At 42.4% G+C, this 15496-nt stretch overlaps 1 protein-coding gene across 1 annotated transcript in view; it reads right to left on the bottom strand.

Moving 5' to 3' along the window:
* Window positions 1–13824, bottom strand: part of LOC142657377 (septin-2A) — a 107972-nt gene extending 94148 nt beyond the window's left edge. The window contains exon 1 of the mRNA XM_075832404.1: window positions 13727–13824. The gene's annotated coding sequence lies outside the window, so the exon portion shown is untranslated. The remainder of the gene's footprint in view (window positions 1–13726) is intronic.
* Between the last annotated feature and the right edge of the window lie 1672 nt (window positions 13825–15496).

Raw genomic sequence — 15496 nt, 5'->3', positions numbered from 1 at the left:
CCTGCGTGGTTTTCACGCACCCATTGACTTCAATGGGTGCGTGATGTGCGAAAAACGGCGAAATATAGAACATGTCGTGAGTTTTACGCAGTGGACTCACGCTGCTCAAAACTCACGGACTGTCTGCACTGCCCCATAGACTAATATAGGTGCGTACGACACACGTGAAAAGCACGCGCATCGCACGCGTGTATATTACGCTCGTGTGAATGATGCCTAAGGGTCATAAAATCATACTGGTCGACAGTTGAATTAGATTTGTGCCACATCCATCTTCCTCCAAACCTAACTTTTCCACTTTAGATCCGGTCATAGCTTTTAGTAAATGTAACTAAGGCTACATTTAGACGAGGGTGCCCGATTTGCGTGTGAAAGACGCAGCGTTTTTCCTACATTTCATGTCCGTGTGCGTTGCATATTGGCATCCGTGCACTTTGTGTGGCATGTGTTTTTCACGTCTGTGCAACGAGGTTTTCACGCACCCATAGACTTCAATGGGCGACTAGGTGTGCAAAAACGCACCAATGTAGGGCATGCAGCGAGTTTCACGCAACGGACACTCACTGCGTGAAAACTCACGCATGTCTGAATAGCCACATTGAAATGAATGGGCCCGTGTGCTGGGAGTTATTTCAATGAAGAGCACACGGACGGGGAACATGCTCGTCTGAATGAGCCCATCAAGGTTTTAAGGCTGGGTTCACACAAATAATTATTACACTTTTGAACCGGCCTACAAATCAGCATGTGTTACATAATTTTGATGCGGGTATAGCCACAGATTTCACTCATTGCATTGTAACGAATGAAATCCGATAAGGAAATTAAGTAATTTCCGCAACAGTAAATCAAGTTTTTCATGCTCGAACAGCACTAAGAAACACAGTCCAACCTGTAGACTTATAGACAGTTCTACACAGTCCACAAGCAATAGACAGTCCACAATCCAGAGTTGTGTGCAGTTGTTATGATCCTTGTAGTCCCACGGAGCTCTACACCATGTCCCGATGCTCAGGCTCCAGGCAGGATAAATCCTATGACTACAATAAAGAAAAGGAGAAATAGTGCAACACCCTCTGTTTTTTTTTTGCAATACGCAAAATTTATTCCATACTTACAGAAAATAGAAGAATAAAAGCATTCAAATAAAATCAATAGCAGCACGTCAAACAAACTCGCCCTGGAATGTGGATTGTCTATTGCTTGTGGACTGAGCGGAACCATCTATAAGACTACAGGTTGGACTGAGTTTCTCAGTGCTGTTCGAGTGGTGAAAAAACTTGATTTACTTTTGTTTTATTTCTAGGTGTTTGGATTTCAGCTGACTTTTTGCCTGCTCCAGCCTGAAAAATACTCATTGTTAATAATATTCATTGTGGTCATTTGAGCCAGGATTTAGCTATATAGTCAATTTCCGCAACAGAGCATACTGTAAATTCGAAAATCTGCAAGCCTAGAATCCACTGCCATTTTTTTTTACACTGTGAGGGTAGGAACACACTAGACGATAAACACTGCGGATTTTTCGCAATGGAATTGTGGAAGATGCGCAGCGCAATACAGTAACAGCAATGTGGGTGAGATTTGAACACATCTCAGCTACACACAGCCGAAAATAACCTGCAGTGCGGTTTTGGTCGAAAATATGCTGCGGAATCGCTGCTCTTCTGTTGTGGGTTTTTCCCATTGAATTCAATGGGGATGTAAAACCTGCAACAAAGAGGTATGTGTTGCGACTTTTGCAGCGGAAACACTGCAATTCTGCTGCTGCAAAAAAAAAATATTTTACATTTTTTTTAAAAAAAGCTCATACTTACCCCCTGCCGTAGTCCTAGCGATGTGATCTTCTCTTCTGAGCACAGCTCGGCCTCCTGGGATGACTATCTCATGTGACCGCTGAAGCCAATCAAAGGCTGCATCGATCACATGGACTACAGCAACGTCCCAGGAGGCCGGGCTACTCTCAGAAGAGAAAGTAGAAACGTATATTTTATTTTTTTATTGCTGCAGGAATTTCACAGTGGACATGCCGCCTGAAATACCGCACCACAATTTGGCGTGGTTTTTCGGACGGAATTCCCTGCGGTTACCTGGGTGGATACGCTGTGTAGTTTTACGCAGCGTATCCGCCTAGTGTGTTCCTGCCCTAAGTGAATGTGGTTTGTACTGTAAATTGATGTCAAATTTCTGTGCGGATTTTGCAATCAAAATTTTGCAACAAACATGCAATGTATGACCCCAGCCTAAGGCACCCTGCACAGGGCTGTAGCAGTAATCACTGTCCGCGATTACGGGCGTGGTCGGCAGCGGACAGCCATCCGTATTTTTGGCCCGTGCTCCCAAACAAAGTTTGGGAGCACGGTCCATAAAAAGCAAAAGATAGGACATGTCCTATCTTCTGCGGAGGCTTTCTGCGGCCCGGAGACCTTCCCACAAATATACCGGAAGGTGTCCGTGGTCAGTAGAAGTGAATTGGTCCGTAATTGCGGACCATAATTACGGTCTGCAGTTACGGACAAATACTACGGTCGTGTGCGTGGGGCCAAACTGTTCCCTCTGGCTCCCTTTTATTGGAAATGCATTACCATAACCTTTTTCACTCATTTCCTTAAAGAGGACCTGTCACCTCTCCTGTCATTTCTATTTTTTTTCTATCTATATATGTAGAGATAAGCATGCTTGAAAAAGGCCCTATAGCAGGACGGAAACGTTGCAGCTGTTGACTGAATAAATCACACTTTTTGGAACCATCGGAGTACTGTGGGATTTCTTTCGTTATATATATATATATATATATATATATATATATATAAAATCTAATTTTTTTTTATTATTTTTTTTAACAGGCCCTAAAATTGCCGCTGTCCCTCCCTATTGAATGGCTTTCATAAGCTGAGCTGACTTTACTGCTTAACAAGCATTTGTGGAATGTAACAGAGAAAAGAGAGACCCTTTTCCTGCCTTCTTACACTTCATGGGAACACATTTTACTTCCCTCCATAAACTAAATGTAGACAATGGGTAAAAGTACCATTTCTATACGATCATTAAATGTATCTTTAGGAATTCTGATATAATATGGAACATGTAAAATTGTAAACCGGCTTCCACAATACACAGGGACACACTATATGAGCAGTGTGTGTACAATAATGGGAACTGGGCATCGGAGGACTTTCTCAGATGTGGCGCTGATTAGACCAGGGTGCAAAAGGAAGCAAACTATTAAGCCGTTTGGGGCCCTGCCGATGAAATACTCTGGTCTCACAAGAAACTCAACAGCAGAAGCTCGAATTAGATTTCCTGAATGCCCAGTATGACGATGAAGGCTCTTCTCATCACAATGAATGCAACGGTAACACAAATATGTTTGGCAATTTTGTAAATACATTTTATATTTAATATTATTAGAATTGTTCCCATCAGCTGCACAGATGACCTCAACACTAGCATCCTGACTTCCATTTAGAGTCTAGTCATGACCATTGTGACAGATCGGTTTTATTGACAGTTCTGAATGAACACCGACTTGGGTCCAACAGGATACTAGTATTTCTGCTGGCTAGAACAGTGCTGCTCTATTCTGGCCATCAAAAAAATTCAGAAAACAATCAGTGCTCATCTATTTCTTTCCCCCAGAGATCTAGTGTTGACGCTCCAGCAGTCCTCCTGGTGTTTGTTTACATGCGGGCAGCATGTGATTGGTGCAACCAATCAGAGGTCTCAGAGGTGATGTGTCGTATTTCTGGCATCATGGCGCCCATTGCTGAGGGTACATGCCAGGAATACAACAGATGACGGCTGAGCCCTCTGAAATTTCAGCAAAAAAATCTGACTTCACCTCAAGGCCAAATTCACACGATGCGTTACGTGTGGATTTGTCGCGCGTATTTTTCCTGAGGCAAATCCACAGCATAATACAGTACCAGCAAAGTAAACGAGATGTCAAGTAATCTGATCTACACGTTGAAGAATTGACCTGCGGTTCGATTCCGCCTCAGAATTGTATCGTTTATTTAAAAAACGCAACAAAATCTGCAACATAAAACTGCTCCTATTTCCGTATCAAAACGTAAACAACGCACCTAAACTACATTAACCCCTTAATACCGAAGGTATTTTAAACCTTAATTACCAAGCAATTTTTTAAGTTTTTCCATCATGTCATTCAAAGAGCTATAACTTTTTTATTTTTCCGTCTACATAGGTGTATAAGGACTTTTTTTTTGGCGGGCCAAGTTGGATTTTTTAATAGCACCATTTTGGGGTACTTAACCCGTTAGTGGCCGCCGTGAAAAGGCGTATTGGCGGTCACTAACGGGCTTTATTCTGATGCATATTACTTTTTACGTCGCTGCATCAGAATAAAGTAAACAGAGCAGGGAGCCGTCAAATCTCCCTGCTCTCAGCTGCCAGAGGCCGGCTGCTCTGCCGGGTGAGATCGATATTAGTATCGATCTCACCCGTTTAACCCTTCCGATGCGGTGCGCAATAGCGTGCACCGCAGCTGAGTGGGTTTTGGAGAGAGGGAGGGAGCTCCCTCTCATCCCACTGACACCCAGCGATAAGATCGCCGAGTGTCTGTGTCTCCAACGGCAGCCGGGGGCCTAATAAAGGGTAATAAAAGTTAATCAATAAATAATATGTACCTCAAAATGGTGCAATTAAAAAAAAAAAAACTTGTCCCGCAAAAAACAAGACCTTATACAGCTATGTAGACGCAAAAATAAAAAAAAGTGTATAGCTCTTGGAATGCGACGATGGAAAAACGTAAAAAATAGCTTGGTCATTAAGGTCTAAAATAGGCTGGTCATTAAGGGGTTAAAATTTATTGATTAACTATTCTGGCAATGTTTTTTATTTCATTTTTTACGGCGTTCACCATGCGGGTTAAATAACGCAATAATTTTATAGTTGGGGTCATTACGGATGTGGCAATACAAGATATGTGTAACATGGCTTGACAGGCAATCACTAGAGGCAAACCTGGGGGCCTTTGTTAGTCCCCCGGTTGCACACGGGGTGCCAATGGGGTGGCAGAGGGAGCCCCCTCCCTCTAAAACCACACAGATGCGGCGCACACTATGGAGCGCCACATCTGAGGGGTTAAATATGATCGGAGACCACTGCTAGTGGTGTCCGATGGTTGCCCTGGAGCCCGAGGCGGTTAGCAACAGCCCAGGCTTCAGCAGCACCCCGCCCGATGCGGGAAAAGTTTTTCTGAAGTGCGGACGTGAAAAGGCAGCACTTCAGAAGAACTACCCTGAACGGCCGACATAAAAAGACTATACAGTGGTCATTAAAGAGGCTCTGTCACCAGATTCTCAAATCCCTATCTCCTATTGCATGTGATCGGCGCTGCAATGTAGAGAACAATAACGTGTTTTTTTTAAAAAATCTTTCATTTTTGGCCAAGTTATGAGCTATTTTATATTTATGCAAATGAGGTTTTAAATGGAAAACTGGGCGTGTTTTTTTTCGTATGTCCAACTGGGCGTGTATTGTGTTTTTAACTGGGCGTTGTGAATAGAAGTGTACGATGCTGACGAATCAGTGACCAATCAGCATCATGCACTCCTCTCCATTCATTTACACAGCAGCATCGTTCTTACTAGAACGATGTGCAGCCACATACACAAGTGTCCTGATAATGAATACACATGAAATCCAGCCTGGACGTCATGTGTATTCAGAATCCTGACACTTCTGAATCTTTTCTGTGAGATTTCCAGCAAGGGAAACGAGATTACGCGTGGCTTGCTGGAATCTCACAGAAAAGATTCAGAAGTGTCAGGATTCTGAGTACACATGACGTCCAGGCTGGAGGTAATGTCTATTCATTATCAGGACACTTGTGTATGTGGCTGCACATCGTTCTAGTAAGAATGTGATGCTGCTGTGTATATGAATGGAGAGGAGTGCATGATGCTGATTGGTCAGCATCATACACTTCTATTCACAACGCCCAGTTAGTAAAACAAGTAAACACGCCCAGTTAAAAACACAATACACGCCCAGTTGGACATACGAAAAAAAACACGCCCAGTTGTCCATTTCAAAGCTCATTTGCATATATATATAAAATTGCTCATAACTTGGTCAAAAATGAACGTTTTTAAAAAATAAAAATGTTACTGTTCTCTACATTGCAGCGCCGATCACATGCAATAGGAGATAGGGATTTGAGATTCTGGTGACAGAGCCTCTTTAAGGGGTTAAAAATTCCACCATTAAGTGCAGATTTTACCAGCAGAATTACCTGTGTTTATCTGCGGTTTTGTTGCGAATTTTCCGCATCAAATTATGCAATAAGTGCATGTAGCCTAAAAAGGGATTTTCTGACTTATTCAAAAAAAGTGTCAGGGGTTGGAGGAATGCATTATTTAAAAAAAAAGAAAAAAAAAAAAAGGAGCTATTACTCACCTCACAGATCCCCGGCCTTCCAGCGCCGCTGTTCTGGTTCTCCCCATCGGTGTTTATTGACATTGCTGCAGCGATGACGTGCTTGTATACCCACATGATTGCTGAAGCCAATCACTGGTCTCAGTGGGTTTGCAGCACAGGATCGCTGAGGCCAGTGATTGGTTGCAGTAATCACATGGTTATACGGGTGAGTAATGGCTCTTTTTTTTAATGCATCCCTCATACCACTTTTCTGAAAAAGTCGGTAAACCCATTTAATACATGGCAGCTCTCCGCGCTCTCTCATAGGGGGAGTCCTGAGTAGGGTACCTCACTCTATGATGTCCATAGAGGTGTTTTCCTTATGGGATAAGTGACATAACAGTATAATTCGTACAGTACTTTAGGTTTTGTTGAAATATTGCCAAAAACACAAGCATCTGCCACAACACAAACATTTTTAAAAACATTCTGCAATTTAAACTGGGGGGATGTCTGTATGACAAGACTAGCCTGTCAAACAGTTGTGTAGTGTTGGGCATGAGAAAAGTGTGGCCAATATACCAGGATACTGGAGATTTTCTATATTGTGGCATTTCAGCCTTGCCCCTTTATATCTAGAAACCTTACTTCTAGCATCACCAAAATAATGTCTGGTCAGAAAGAGGGCACACACAGAAAAGACGCAGCATAGCGCCAATCTTCCTCCTATCCGGATATGTGACGTCCGATCAGAAGAAGGATCACAGGAACAGGTAGCTCCTCCCACTACCCTATTGTATACAGTCCTGACCACATACATTGCATAGTACAAGGGCACCAGTATGTATACAATACAGAATATCAATTCAGCATAACATGCATCTGGAGAGTGGGAGGAGCAACCTGTCAGCACTCCAGTGGACTCCAACTGTTACAGAACTACAACTCCCAGCAGTATATAGCAGACACAATAGATGCATCTGTGATTCGTTTTGAAGGCTGTAGCACTTGTGCAAGTTATTGCTATTATAATGGTCATAATTGTATAGTACATACTAATCGCTGCTGTGTTCATATTAGTATTCTGCGCTATAGACGGATATTACTTATCTTTATCATTCATTTTCAGATATCCAAGTTAGTTTATAACAATTTTGGCTGGCCATAATTATTGGGTAAGTTGTCCAGAAAAAAAACCAAAAGTTGGCAACCCTGATATATACAGCCTGCTGCATAGATACTCCCCATGGTATCCTGGCAGTTGCATGTTGCAACGAAACTACAGGTCCTTCTTAAAGAATCAGAATATCATCAAAAAGTTCAATTTATTTCAGTAATTCAATTAAAAAAGTGAAACTCCTATATTATATAGATTCATTACACTGAGTGATCTATTTCCAGCATTTTTTTCTTTTAATGCTGATGATTATGGCTAACAGTTAATGAAAACCTCAAATTTAGTCTCTCAGAAAATTAGAATATTATATAACCCCAATTTCAAACATGATTTTTAATACCAAAATGTAGGCCTACTGAAAAGTATGTCCAGTATATGCCCTCAATACTTGGTCGAGGGGCCTTTTCATGAATTACTGCATCAATGCGGCGTGGCATGGATGCGATCAGCCTGTGGCACTGCTGAGGTGTTATGGAAGCCCAGGTTGCTTTGATAGCTTCAGCTCGTCTGCATTGCTGGGTCTGGGGTCTCCTCTTCCTCTTGACAATACCCCATAGATTCTCTATGGGGTTTCGGTCAGGCAAGTTTGCTGGTCAATCAAGCACAGTGATACTGTGGTTATTAAACCAGGTATTGGTACTTTTGGCAGTGTGGGCAGGTGCCAAGTCCTGCTGGAAAATGAAATCAGCATCTCCATAAAGCTTGTCAGCAGAGGGAAGCATGAAGTGCTCGAAAATTTCCTGCTAGACGCTGCGTTGACTCTGGACTTGATATAAGACAGTGGTCCAACACCAGCAGTTGACATGGCCGCCCAAACCATCACTGACTGTGGAAACTTCACACTGGACCGCAAGACACTTGGATTGATGCCTCTCCACTCTTCATCCAGATTCTGGGACCGAGATTTCCAAATGAAATGCAAAATTTACTTCCATCTGAAAACAGGACTTTGGACCACCGAGCAACAGACCAGTCCTTTTTCTCCTTAGCCCAGGTAAGACGCTTCTGACGTTGTGTCAAGGAATGCGACAGTTGTGGCCCATGTCCTGGATAAGTCTGTGTGTGGTGGCTCTTGAAGCACTGACTCCAGCTGCAGTCCAGTCCTTGTGCATTTCCCCCAGATTCTTGAATGGCCTTTTCTTGTCAATCCTTCCAAGGCTGCGGTTATTCCTTGTTGCTTGTGCACATTTTTCTACCAGACTTTTTCCTTCCTCTCAACCTTCCATTATTATGCTTAGATACAGTATTCTGTGAACAGCCAGCTTCTTTAGCAATGTCCTTTTGTGCTTACCCTCCTTGTGGAGGGCGTCAATGACCGTCAAATCAGCCGTCTTCCCCATGATTGTGCAGCCTACTGAACCAGACTGTTGGACCATTTAAAGGTTTAGGAAATCTTTGCAGGTGTTTTGTGTTGATTAGCTGATTAGAGTGTGACACCATGAGTCTACAATCTTCAACTATTACCCAATATTCTCATTTTCTGAGGCACTAAATTTGGGGTTTTCATTAACTGTTCGCCATAATCTTCAACATTAAAAGAAAAAAACGCTGGAAATAGATCACTCTGTGTGTAATGAATCTATAGAATATATGATATTCACTTTTTGAATTGAATTACTGAAATAAATTAACTTTTTGATGATATTCTAATTCACTGAGAAGGACCCGTATATATGAACACAGTAGTGTGCGTAGGACAATCCTTTTAGTCCAAAACATACACATCTGATAGGCTGAAAGCATTAAATATTTCAAGAGAAAGTTCACTTTAACCCCTTAATGACCGGGCCATTTTGCACGTTAATGACCAAGGATTATTTTTTGTTTTTTCACGGTCGCATTCCAAGAGTCGTAACTCTTTTTGTATTCCGTCGACATAGCCGTATAAGGGCTTGTTTTTTGCGGGACGAGTTGTATTTTGTAATTGTACCATTTTTAGATGCTTATAATATATCGATTAACTTTTATTAACTTTATTTTAGGAGAGAATTGAAAATAAGCAGCTATTCCAGCATTAATTTTCACGTTATAAATTTACGCCGTTTACTATGCAGCGTAAATAACATGTTCACTTTATTCTATGGGTCGGCACGATTAAGGGGATACCAAATATGTAAAGGTTTTATATGTTTTTTCTACGTTTGCACAATAAAAAGCCTTTTAGAAAAAAATTACTTGTTTTTGCATCGCCGCGTTCCAAGAGCCGTAACGTTTTTATTTTCACGTCGATGTGGCCGTACGTGGGCTTGATTTTTGCGGGCCAATGTGTAGTTTTTATTAGTACTATTTTGGGGTACATAGGACTTATAGATTAACTTTTATTTTATTTTTTATGGGGGGAATGGGAGAAAAGAGAGAATTTTGACGTAGTTTTTTGCGTTTTCTTTGGACGCCGTTCATCCGGCGGTTTAATTAATATGTTCATTTTATTGGTCAAGTTGTTACGAACGCGGGGATACCATATATGTGTATGTGTGATTTGTTTTGACCGTTTTACTAAATAAAACCACTTTTTGGGCCAAAAAAGTAGTTTTATTTGACTTTGACTGTAATTATTTATTTATTTTTTTCACAAACTTTATTTAACTGTTTTACATTTTTTTTTTTAGTCCCGCCAGGGGACTTCACTATGCGATGTGCCGATCGCATATATAATGCTTTGGTATACTTAGTATACCAAAGCATTATTGCCTGTCAGTGTAAAACTGACAGGCAACCTGTTAGGTCATGCCTCCGGCATCGCCTAACAGGCAGATGCTGAAGGCAGACCTGGGGGTCTTTGTTAGACCCCCGGCTGTCATGGAAACCCGACGGCGACCCGCGATTTGTTTGCGGGGGCGCCGATCGGGTGACAGAGGGAGCTCCCCCCTCTGTCAAACACATTAAATGCCGCTGTCACTATTGACAGCGGCATTTAATGGGTTAAACTGCCAGAATCGGCGCGCGCTTCGATTCCGGCAGTTGCAGCAGGAGCCAGGCTGAGTATAACAGCCGTGCTCCTGCCGCTGATCGCGTGGGTACACTGTCAGTACCCGCGCCATCACAGGACGGATATATCCGTCCTCCTGCGCGAACTAGCAGCTGCTGAGGACGGATATATCCGTCCTTCGGCGTTAAGGAGTTAAGGGTATTTTCACATAGGGCGTATACGATGCGTAAAAGTACGCGGTGTATCCAATCTAGAAGCTGCAGGGAATTTTGGCTGAATCGCCGCTGCAGAAAACAGTGCTGGAGAAAGGGGGTTTTCCACCGCAGAAATTGCAACATCCGCTATTTGTTGCAGGTTTTACCTCCTCATCGAATTCAACAAGGGAAAACCAGAAGAAAAGAGCAGGGATTCTGCAGAATAAATTGACCTGAAGCAGGTTAAAAAAAAAAACACCACAGGTGAATTTATGAATGTTTTTTCAACAGACTTTTTTCCGCAGCATATGGATGAGATTCATTGAAATCTCATCCACTTTGCTGCTACTGTAAAACGCTGAGGATTTTACGCAATGAAATTTGTTGCGGAAAATCCGCAGCTAATCCACCCAGTGTGAACATACCCTAAACCATCTTCTGACATGCAACGGAGATATGTTACACACAAGATGTCATCTGTGGCGGTCTGTGCCCTGTGACCCAAACTATTGCTACACCAAAGAGCCCACGACACTCTTCCATCTTCTGATTGGGTGATCTTCAGTATAGACTCCTACCCATGATATCTTCTGACATGTCACAAGAGGCTTTAAGATGGATATAACATACATTATAATACAAATACTATAGGGTACATTCTGCATAGAATCACACCCAAGACCCTCCTTTTGGCTATTCGATGAGCTCACCACCTTTAGATGCTTTTCGAAGGTGCAATGAAATGTAAATAGATTCATCCCTGGGACTTTAGCCTTTACAAATGCTCTATAAAGTCCTTTTACACAGGCCGGTGACCATGCGAAAGATCGTTAAAGAGGCTCTGTCACCAGATTCTCAAATCCCTATCTCCTATTGCATGTGATCGGCGCTGCAATTTTGATAACAGTAACGTTTTTTTTTTTGTTTTTTTAAAAACATTCATTTTTGGCCAAGTTATGAGCTATTTTATATATATGCAAATGAGGTTTGAAATGGACAACTGGGCGGTTGTTTTTCGTTATGTCCAACTGGGCGTGTTTACGTGTATGACGCTGACCAATCAGTGACCAGTCAGCGTCATACACTCATCTACATTTATTTACACAGCAGCGATGTGCAGCCGCATACACAGAGATTAACGTTAATCAAGTGTCCTGATAATGAATACACATGAAATCCAGCCTGGACGTCATGTGTATTCAGAATCCTGACACTTCTGACTCTTTTCTGTGAGAGTCCAGCAAGTGAAACCAAATCTCGCGAGATTACGAGGTAAACGAGATTTCGTTTCACTTGCTGGAAATCTCACAGAAAAGAGTCAGACGTGTCAGGATTCTGAATACACATGACGTCCAGGCTGGATGATCATGTGTATTCATTATCAGGACACTGCAGTAACGTTAATCTCTGTGTATGTGGCTGCACATCGCTGCTGTGTAAATGAATGGAGATGAGTGTATGACGCTGACTGGTCACTGATTGGTCAGCATCATACACGTAAACACGCCCAGTTAAAAACACAATACACGCCCAGTTGGACATAACGAAAAAAAACACGCCCAGTTGTCCATTTCAAAGCTCATTTGCATATATATATAAAATAGCTCATAACTTGGCCAAAAATGAACGTTTTAAAAAAAAACAAAAAAAAACTTTACTGTTATCTACATTGCAGCGCCGATCACATGCAATAGGAGATAGGGATTTGAGAATCTGGTGACAGAGCCTCTTTAAAGTGTAACTAAACTTTTTTAAAAACTTTTGACATGTCATAGTGACATGTCAGTAGTTTAGATCGTGGGGGGTTCCAAGCACTAAGACCCCCACCGATCGCTAAAATGAAGTGTAGTACGGGCTCAATAGAAAGTCTATGAGCCCGTACACCACTAGTTCGGCTTTCTGAGAAAAGCCGTTCATAAACGAAGCGGCTCAGCCCTAACCTAAGCAATTTCGCCTCTTCATTTTAGCGATCGCTGGGGTCTCATTGCTTTTCTCCGTCAATCAAAACTTCTGACATGTCAAGTTTTTTATAAACGTTTATTTACCATTTAACGATCATTCGTCCGCATCTAGCCACGATCATTGCTGACCACGTAAAAAGGGCACTTACACAAACCCACAAAGAATTTTCCAAATGGTGAGCACTTCACGAGCTAACAATATAAAACCCTTTTTAAAATGTAACGGCCATAAAAAAAAGATCATTCAGCCAATAGAACTGAGGATTGGAACACAGATCAATGAGCGCGAGTTTATTGGGATATAACGCTCATTGGTGCGGATGTTGTCAAGCTTGAGAATTAAAGTGAACCTCTCGGAGGGCAGTATAAACTAGTAAGGGACACGCAGATTTCCGTGATCTGTCACTAATGTCTGATAGCTATGTCATTTTTCTTAACTTACATGTAGAACGTTGCAGCGCTCGCATTGCGCCATTTGGCGTATTCATGAGCTGCCGTTCCCCCCACCGCTGACTAACAGCTTTACCCCTATTACTATGCAAAGGCGGTAAGCTGTCAATCACCGGCGGCTGCCCGAAGGGAGCGGCAGCTCATGAATACACCGGACACCATTCACACAGCGCGATGGAAGTTAACAAAAATAACAGACACAAGTGACAGACCATTGAATCAGAGTGTCTGTCGCTGCTTCAGAGAGGGCAGCATCAAATTGCTGAGAAGTTCGTATCGTATTGTTTAGAATAAAAAGCAAGCACTTTTATTTGCAATGTTCTTCAATGGTAGAATCATCCCTGTATGAGGCTTAATAAGAAAACACTGCACATAAACTAGGACAATATTTGATAAACTCATTGTGATACGCATAGCTAGAGAAGACGTATCCACCACGTATATATTACATACTCCACACGCAGCACAAGCACCGGGTACGTGCAGGGGACAGAAGTAGCAACGTGATAATAACATCATATGTGTTAGACAATAACGACTTCCCTGCATTCGTTATACAACGTTTGCGCAAGGTTTAGGGGCCACATAACACCCCACCGCCTGCCTGTAAAGTGGTCCCCAGCCGCCTCACCTGACTGAGATACTTGTAGCTTCCGCTTGTACACACCGGGCGTTGGTATCACGGCGCCGCTCTACTTTGGAATCCCTCCCAACAGCAGACCTCCACAATCCCACAATGCACCGCGGTGGTAGTCAACTCGATGGTGTGTCCCAATGTATCGCCATTGTAGAGATGTGCCTGCGTGTACCAGAGCGTCTTATCAGCTGGGAGGATAGGAGGTTGTGGGAATGTATGATACGTTAGTTGTCGTTTCGTGGGAACTAGTCTGACTAGGCGACCATGTCTGTGATTTGTTTTATTGCAATGTACAGCGACAAGGGTAGTAGCTAGAATTTTGCCTCTAGGTTTTAGTCAGTAGGTGTTTTACCATTTAAGTTGACCACCTACGAACTAGTGAAGGCAAAAAGTATAGTAGGTGCAACCAATCCGGCGACTTCTTCCGTATGCTATCCTGTACTGTTGAAGAGAAAGCTGGCCTATGATTGGTTGCTGAGGATTACGGCTCCACTATTTTTTCCCGGTATTCGTTTGTATACCTGTGGTTCCCGCCTTCATCACGGTAATGGACGTTATTACTTCACAAGAATGAACTATGATGTGGGAGTTTGTATTTAATTTTTTTAGTGGAAATTCTATTACGTCACAGATACATGTGGTGAAGTCTACTACAGAGATGTCAATTGGGAGAGCCCTTCGCAGGGGATACTCCAGCTTAGGCCCCATGCACACCACAGTATTTTCATCTATCCCGAAATACCATACCTCCCAACTTTTAAATTCGGAAAAGAGGGACATTTTAAGCCATGCCCCCTAACCACGCCCAATATCCCCAATAAACAATTCAAATAACTAGAGCAAATTCTCACTGCGGATCTCTAGACTTCCATAATATTTGTGATATCCATAGGTTTTTTTTGTATCCGGTTATATCATCTTTGTGTTACTTTTCCTATCTTGGGTATAACATTCGCTCATCACGGCAGCAGCAGCTGCAGGACAAACCAAAAGGCTGAGAACAATGAAAGTCAAGAGGGAGACCCTGTGGTTGATGACTTTTCAATTGACAGGTAGCAGAGTTACATGATGGGGAATTTTTTTTCCTGTTGTGTTTCCCCATGGTGGAGTACCACAAAAAAAACACCTAGGAATCAGACATGATGGGGAAACATTTTTCCCTGTGGTGGATGACATTTCAGCTGACAGGTAGCAGAGTTACTTGAAGGGGAATTATTTTTCATTGACGTCTAGTTTCTATTGCAGCGCAGGGAAGAAAACCGAAGTCGCTGGAGATGAGAAGTTTATTTATTCTTCATATCACTAACTTTATTTTGTTTGTTTTGCAGGTTCCGCTGAACCTGGAGCGATGAGATCTGGGGACTGAAAGTCCCCCAAAGTGGCCTGCGCTCCATGCATTTCTAGGGACTTAGGGGACCGTTGTCTCCGGCAGCTCCATAAAATTTAATGAAGCAATGGTCGAGCAAGTGCACCAGCGCTCCGTTCTAATGGAGTCCCAGTAGTCCGACCCCCAGCGATCACACATGTATGCCCCATTCTGTGGATAGGGGATACATGTAGTTGTGGGAAAACCTCTTTAACCCCTTCTGGTCACAGCCTGTTTTGGCCTTAAAGGGAATGTGTTGCTAGAATTTTTTTTCTTTTTCAGTTAAACAATTAGTATTTGAGTGATTACACATTGTTTTAATTTTTTAAATTTTTTCACAAGTCAGGAAATATTATAAATTAGATTCTAATTTATAACATTTCCATGTGCTGGTCACT

The sequence above is a fragment of the Rhinoderma darwinii genome, chromosome 1, assembly GCF_050947455.1.
Source record: "Rhinoderma darwinii isolate aRhiDar2 chromosome 1, aRhiDar2.hap1, whole genome shotgun sequence".
Taxonomy (NCBI): domain Eukaryota; kingdom Metazoa; phylum Chordata; class Amphibia; order Anura; family Rhinodermatidae; genus Rhinoderma; species Rhinoderma darwinii.
This window is presented reverse-complemented; position numbering and strand designations above follow the sequence as displayed.